Source organism: Oreochromis niloticus, linkage group LG4 (assembly GCF_001858045.2).
Source record: "Oreochromis niloticus isolate F11D_XX linkage group LG4, O_niloticus_UMD_NMBU, whole genome shotgun sequence".
In the NCBI taxonomy this organism is placed as follows: Eukaryota; Metazoa; Chordata; class Actinopteri; order Cichliformes; family Cichlidae; genus Oreochromis; species Oreochromis niloticus.
In genome coordinates, this window is record NC_031969.2 from 34883724 (window position 1) to 34891986 (window position 8263).

Sequence of the window (8263 nt, forward strand, 5' to 3'; positions counted from 1 at the left end):
TAAATCTTTGACTGCACGGACAGCAGGTACCTACTAACCGAAGGGTTGGTGATTCGATCCCAGTCTGCTCCAGCCTGCATGCCACGTATCCTTGGGCACGATATGAACCCCGTGTTGCTCTCTGATGCATCCATCGGAGTATGAATGTGTATGAATGTGTATGAATGTTAGATTGGAACCACTAAGAAACAGCATTGATGAAAGTTCGTGTGTGAATGGGTGAATGTACAAGTTGTGTAAAGTGCTTTGAGTGCTGAGAGTAGAAAAGCGTTATATAAGAACCAGTCTGTTGACCACTTTGCACCAAAGTGCTGGATTGGATTTTGTCATTTTGTGATTTTCACTGTAAATGAATTCAAACATATATCATAATATTAATGCATATCTACCTCTGACAATAGTTAACACACAGCCAATGGGAACCGCAGCTCGGGCTGTGCAGCTGACATCTTTCCATCTGCAGAGAACAAAGATAAATCGATGGAGAGTCCACCTGAGGAGGGGTGCTCAAAGTTTCCATACCTGCTAATCATTCTTTAGGCTCTCAGACTGAAAGGCCTGAAATCAGACAGAACCACTTCTGAGTTTTAACCTATATTTCTATACAGCAGCTCACAGTTTGATCTTTGATCAGTGTGATATCAGTGTGAAACTGCCACGAATTATCAGCAGAGCCGAACAGCTGACAGTAAACTGTGTAGTGTCGAAAAGAAAAAAGTAAAAAGGTCATCGGCCATCGTTTTTCATCTTTAATGTTTCTTATTCTGACGTGTTTTAAAAGTTATGTGACTTTATTCTTCATGCAAAATGTTCAGATCAGACTTTTGTAACTTTTTCAAGATTCACCTGTCCTGGTTTTATATCTACATACTGTATATATGTAGATAGATGGATATAGATGTGCTGTTTCAGCAGCATGAAACCTGCTGCTGAAACAGCAGATGGCAGCAGAGATCAGTGTGAGAGGTTCAGCCCACATCCAGGGAATACGTCCTCTATCACCTGCACCTCAATATTATATTAAATATCAAAATGTAAGAAATTGAATGTATTTTGTGCAGTCAGCTTTAAAATGCTGCAAACACCAAACCAGACTAATCAGATCTTCCATTTCTCAGGATCCTTCAACTTACAATATTGTGTTTACCTGAACATTTTGTGTGCCTACTGATATAAAAGAGAAGATTGTCACATCTGAAACATTCGTGCCTGCTGAATCTCCTACAATCTCATCTGAATGTAGGAATACATTTCTACAGAAAGTTTCCAATGCTGATTATAAAATACAACTCTAAGCATTTTAACCAAAGTGTAAATGATCATTTGACTTTTTAAAAAAAAAAAAACTGTGCAAACCTCTGGAAACTGTCATTTTGAACACATTGAGGTGAATTTGACATAATTCTCAGTAATTGGTTGCTTTTGTAGCAGAGAAGTAAACCGTGTGAAACCAAACCCCTCCGTCCCTCAAACACTCACAATACTGGATATTTGTTAGTGATGTAGGTGAAGGCTCCGACGCTGTGTGGGGCGTCTTGGCAAACACAGACTGACCATCAGCAGCGTCCACTGAAAATAAACTCACTGCTCCGAGAAATGAGAAACACCTCAGTGAGTGTTCATATTTGAAGACGTTACAGATACAAATGATTTCAGGAGTAAACTCTGTGTATATATCACCTGATAATTACAGTAACATCCTGACTCTGCGGCCGTCAGCGCTGCAGCAGAGCGCTGGGAGCATTAGAAACCGGCTCTGCTGGACAAACATGGCAACAGGACCTTTTCTAGGTTGCACCATATTTTCTTAAAATGTTTTCAAGGAGATACAGATCGATGGATCTTATGATATTTTATGTTTTCATCACAGTCAGATTTACTAAACAGTGTCAGCACAATCCCCAACTGACCCTCGTGGGTAGTTTTGGGGTGATTTACAAAAAGTTGTGCTGTTCTAAACAAAGGTGCAGTCGCTTCTTTTCAGTATCAAACCTAAATAATAATACAGGCTTTTATTCGGTGCAATTAGCAGCAGTACATTACATGACGCACACGTTAAGAAAGCATCTGATTTAAATGTTTAAACGCCCCATAGTTTGAGAAAGCATCTCCCACAAATGAAAGTTAGGCTTGATTTAGCAGCTTTGTCTGCAAACAACACAAGATTTGAAATCATCGATCATCTTTTTTATACTTTGTTAAAAAGTTACAGACATGCCAACTGCTGCGGATTAAACCTTCAAAGAAAGTCGATTTAAGTTTTCTTACATTTTAATGACTGTGAAAAGTTTCATCGGTAGTTTTCTCAGATAAAACTAAAGCATGAAAGAACAAGTGCAATAACCCCAACACTGTAATAAATGCAGTAAAACTAATTTGCACCTTCTCTCCACGTCGTCTTTTCTCTTGCGGAACCTCTTTGCAACCTGCTGCTTGTTTCCGGATGAATCCTCTCCGATTCCAAAGACGCTGAGTTTGTTTATACACCGCTCTGGCTTTAATCATCTGTTATTAGGACGTTAATCATACTGCTGTGATTGTTTCTGAGAAGCTGTTGGAGTTATTGTTGGAATAACTGCATCGTGAGCTGCTGTGTGAGTGCTTCGTGCTGACCTGACAGTAATACAAACATTCACCGTTTTCTCCTTGGAATCACCGACTGTTCCTGCTTCCACACACACGCGCAGCAGTGTGTGTGATGATGCGAGCAGTTCACTGCTGCCTCGCTGGCTGCAAACGAACTTCCTGACTGAGTGGGTTTCATTCATAAAACCAGAGCGAGTGAATCACATTGTGTAACTCACCTCTGGGCTTCGAGCCGGTGTCTGACGACGACTCCAACAGATCATTCTTTTTCATCTTCTTTAAAACCTTACAGGTGACCTCCAGGTACTGACTGCTGTAGGTCTGCATCAGGTCCACCGTGTCCATACAGTCCGCCTTCTACCGTCGGCTCTCCGGGATGGGTGGGAAGTCTTCCAGGAAGTCATCTTTCTGCATGTACCACTTATATTCTTTAAATTCCTAGTTTCTCAAATGCTTCAGAATTTCTATCAGCGTCTCTGACTGTATCCCTGCTGGAAAACGGAGAAATCTTTGGCTCTGGAAATGGTACTGCACCACTCTGTGATCACACCTTTAGAAATGACTGCACCACCACTCTGTGAGGTGCTGCACTGATGCATTTTCCCTGCTAAGCACATCCTGTTACTGCAGCTGAAACATGGACAGAAGCACAGCTGAACCTCGTTATTACCACAGTATTTACCTTAATGATTCTTCCTGATGTCCCTCTAAGAATCACTAAAAACAAAGAATGCAGAAGACACATGAAACAATAAAAACCTGAACAAAACCTGGACGTAAGCTAACATTAGTCTGTGTTCCTCACCCGCTGCTCTAACAGGTCAAAGGATCAGGTAAGAACTTTCTATTTCTTCTTATTTTAGTCCTTTTATTTTTGGCCCTTTAGGTTTCTCATATTCAGCTGAGCTGGGAATCGTGAAAGCGACAGCTGCAGGTCTGGCTGCTCTCATGGAGGATGACAGATAATCTCAGACTACATTCCTTTTTTACAAGAAAAAAAAATGTGCTGACACGTGCATGTCTGTGTTTTCTGTCTGTTCAAATTTACATTACTAAACATGTTTATAAATAAAGTAATGAAATAAATAAATACATACTATAATGATAATAACAGTATGAGTTTATTGATACTTGTGTGTCCCTGAGATGGGACGCGTGCTGCCTCTCAGAACAGCTGGCCACAATATATCGTCCAGGTACACGAAGACAAAAGGCAGCCTGCGCAAGACAGAGTCCATCAATTGCTGAAAAGTCTGGGCGGCGCCTTTCAGACGACATGCGCAACAACTCAAACAGGCCGAAAGGGGTAATTATGGTGGTTTTGGGAACGTCTTTGGCACGCATGGAACCTGGTGATAAACCCGCACCAAGTCAGTTTTAGAAAAAAAAATCGAGGTCCCGGCAAGGTGGGAAGAAAAATCCCGGATGTGGGGAATAGGGTAACGCCATTCTCTGTGACATTATTCAAACAGCGAAAATCTCTGCACTGCCACCACCAACCGTCTGATTTGGGCATTGGAATCAGTGAAATAACTTCCTTTCCCGCTGAGCTCTTCCTGAAATCTTTGCATCTTTGTGCCAAACACAGTGAAGCAGCTGCTTTGTGCGCTGACCTTTGACCTTGGCAGCGGTTCCAGATGAAGGCTCGGCACGGAGGAGGTCCAAATGGTCACTGTGCCCCTCAGCTGATTTCTACTGATACACCTGATACAGTTTTGGTAATGAAAGACTTAAAAACCCTCAGCTCTGATAAGATATCGTTGCCAAGGTTACATTCATTATTCAGTTAACAGCAGGTTGGTGCTTCTGCAGCAATCACATACCCAGCATGACTGAGGAAGACCGGACGTTGGAGCTGTGCAGGTCTACACTCTGTTTTTGGTTTCATGGCCACAGGTGTATAAAATCAAGTGCTTCATGCAGTCTGATTGGTTGGCTCTGAAGCGGTCACTGACTTCAAGCTGCAGAGCTCCAAACTTCCTCTGGCACTAAAATCAGCACCAGACTGTGCGCTGGGAGCTTCATGGCCTGGGTTTCCGTGGCTGAGCAGCTCCTGCAGGTGCAGCGGTACTTCTGTCCAGTTTTAAACGTTAAGCCCAGGACTTTCTTAAACACTGCAGGACAAATGGAAATGTGTTGAAGATGTTGTGGTGAGCTGTTAGAAAGAGGAAAACGCCTTTACCTCTGCAGGCTGTAACTGAGTACGGGGCATGGGTGCACTATCCCTGTGTGGCTGTATCTGTGCGACCTGTGTGTGGTTTAAGATAACTTGTCCTTAAATTTGTTGTGTAGACAGTGAAGATGGCCTAGTGTAGCAGATGTGTTAAATGCTTATTAATTTCGCCAAAAACCACTTCTTTATTACATATTTTATTTTGTGTTTTAATCCCATGCCTGTGTGCTCTGTGTGTTTGCGTGGTCGTGCACTACCTCATGACGTAGGCGTGTGCTTGTCTGCTCCGGTCACAGCTCCTTGCAGCATGGCCAGAGGTAAGCCACTGTCACGTAGCTCTCAGATGATAAAAGGCCATTAGTTGAAATACGAACATGAGTGAGCTGTTTTGGTCAGTTTAATAGCTGACACGCTCAGTGTGAGTCTTGTCGAGGGCAGAGTTCACTAACTCAAGTTTTTAGCAGGTTTTAGCTTTGAGGATGCAGCTACAACACTAGCATGCTATGTTAGCCTAGTCGCTAGCAGCGGGTGAAAGAAGTCTCTGCTGTACTTTGTTAATGGTGCACATCGTGTTCTTTTATCAGAGAGCACTAATGAATCCAGAGATCCCGCACTGTCCCCTCACCTTCATGCTAGAACACAACACAAACACACTGGTTACACTGGTGTAGGTTTATTTTCATTTCTAACATTTGTTTTGTGTGTTGTTGCATTAACACAGTGGTTCCCAAACTTTTTTTGCTGGGCCCCCCTTTGTTTTACAAGAAAAATGTCCGCGCCCACCCCCCACGCGCACGCACAAACACATCCTCCAAACCAGAGGTTCCCAAAGTGTGGGGCCCGCCCCTAGGGGGGCGCAGAGTCATTGCAGGGGGGCGCGGTATGAAAAAAAAAAAAAAAAAAAAGAGCGCTTGGACACTGTGGACAGGTTTTTGACGGGGCTCCCACACAAACGCAAAGCAGGAGATGAAGCATCGCCAAATATGTTTCCAAACCAACTTCCTTCAAGCCAAAGACTAGAAAATATGGTGAAGCATATCTTCCCTTTGGCTTCACCTGCACAAGTGCCAAGGTAGGCCTCCCCTGCAAAATTAGTTTCCCTGCGTCGGGAGCAGTGCTGCGCTCTCCAAATCACGGACAAACAGTATCCCACAGCTGTTTATGTGTTTAAACCCATTTTGCACAGAGAGGCATTTTTTGAAAAATGTATTGACAGCAATGTTGAACATTATTACACAGGAAAAAACAACTACACGTAAAATAATCACAGCGTGACGCCTCTGCCTTTCTAAATGGAGGGACAGTAACTGCGTGTGTGTATGTAAGCGTGTAAAACCTGAAGATAGTCAGATTAACAGTAACAGTATTTTGTCTCTATCTGAAAAAAAATCAAAGAAAATCAAGAATGTGGGATCCTGTTTGTCCTGTTTGTCCGTGATTTGGAGAGCGCAGCACTGCTCCCGACGCAGGGAAACTAATTTTGCAGAGGAGACCTACCTTGGCACTTGTGCAGGTGAAGCCAAAGGGAAGATATGCTTCACCATATTTTCTAGTCTTTGGCTTGGAAGGAAGTTGGTTTGGAAACATATTTGGCGATGCTTCATCTCCTGCTTTGTGTTTGTGTGGGCGCCCGTGCTAGCAGTGTCCAAGCGTTTTGGGTTTTTTTCCCCTTTTCATACCGCGCCCCCCCCCCTGCAATGGCTCTGCGCCCCCCCTAGGGGTCGGGACCCACAATTTGGGATGCTCTGCATTAACAGATGTTATAAATGAAAATACCTACCTACACCAGTATGTTTAGCAAATGTTACTTCTTTTAGAGCGCGTCAGGCAAAATGTAGATTTTACTCCTCTTGGCAAAGCGGCTGTGTTTGGAGCATGCACACCATAAAACCGCCCCACAGGACAGGTTTAAAAAAATAGAGATTTTAAACCTACAATGTTCTCCTGAAGCCAGCAAGTGAAAAATGTCAAGAACCCAAAGCAGGACAGAGGAGGCTGAAGCATCCTGTCTCCTAAGTGCTTCCTAAGGGAAGTATTGATGTACCTTTCCTTGTGTTCAGCTCTGATCAGGGCTGACATGCAGAATCTTCCCAGAACTGAGTATTTGTCTGCTCCCTGGAAGAAACTTTCAAATTAAAACCAGCATTAAGAAATCCATCCATTCCTAACAAATATTTTTTCCACACTCACCCAGAGAGAGGGGAGACACCAGGAAAGCATCTGCACTCCACAAGAAAAGTATTTGAATCAATGTTCATGATGCCAAAAACTGTAGATGCTGCCTTTTCTGTGCCTTTGTTCCACCCATCATGTCACTAATGTACCACAAATATCTGAGATTTATGAGTGTGCTCTATTATTGGTGCTAGCAGCTGACAGTCTCCTCCTTGGTAAGCAATCTTGGTTGGTTGCCCAGGTTCTCCATTGAAGGTCCTGCTGGGTCCACACTTGTTCCAGTTTACATTTAAGGACCTCCATCAGAATCAGGGTCTGGGAGGTGCAGCCACCTCCTCGACACAGTGGAGGATGACTCACAATTAAACTCACAACAAAGGCAACAAAGATTTCAGACCAAAAAGCTTGTCCATTCTTTGGTCAGAGAAACTGATTTCTGTTGTTTCAGTGCTGCTCTGTGTGCAGTGTCTCTGCTTTCTTTAGAGAGCCTTACATGTGTAGCAGAAGTAAAACTGCTGACTGTGAGTTTTTCTATCCTTGTATGCTGAGTGTGCTGCCACTAAACTAGCACTGCAAATTATTCCACCCACAGCAAGGTCAGTCTGGAGAGCTGAAGACGATGCTTACTGTGGATGGTATTATCTTGGTGTCCAGGAACACTGAGAGGAATCCTGGTGTCATTTTTCACCAGGATATGTCCTTCAGTCAAGTACACTATATTGCAAAAAGTATTTGTTCATCTGCCTTCACACAGATCTCACATCCCATTCTTAATCCACAGGATTTAACCGTCTGGGGTCCAGGATATGATTGGCCGTTTTCAACTACTTTTGATTTTACCTCTTTCACCTTTAAAAACTGTTTCTTTGCCTTGTTTGGTATCATCTTTTCAGCACAACTCACTTGTCTGAATTTTTTTTTCTTCATTTTAAAATACCGTATTAACACAATTGATCTAAAATCAGACTAAAAACATAAAATCTGAGTAGAAAAAAGTTACATTTTGTACTGTAACAACCACAAATATGTTTAACCAATCATTTTCATCACTTGAAATGCAAATATAAACTGAACATTTTAAACACCTATGCACAAGTTTTACAAACAACAAAGTTATTTGCAGCTATTTACATAAAAATGCAGCCAAGGTGTTTTTTTTATAAGACCATTTAAAACTATTTACAGAACAATCAGGTGTTCTGCATCAAATAAGATGCCACTCAAATTATTTCAGCCACTCCATAAAATAATTTCTGTCCACTATAAGACCGAGGAGAATACCACAGGCCCGATACTTGCAGGCCTGCTGCTGTACTGGCCCATCGTGGT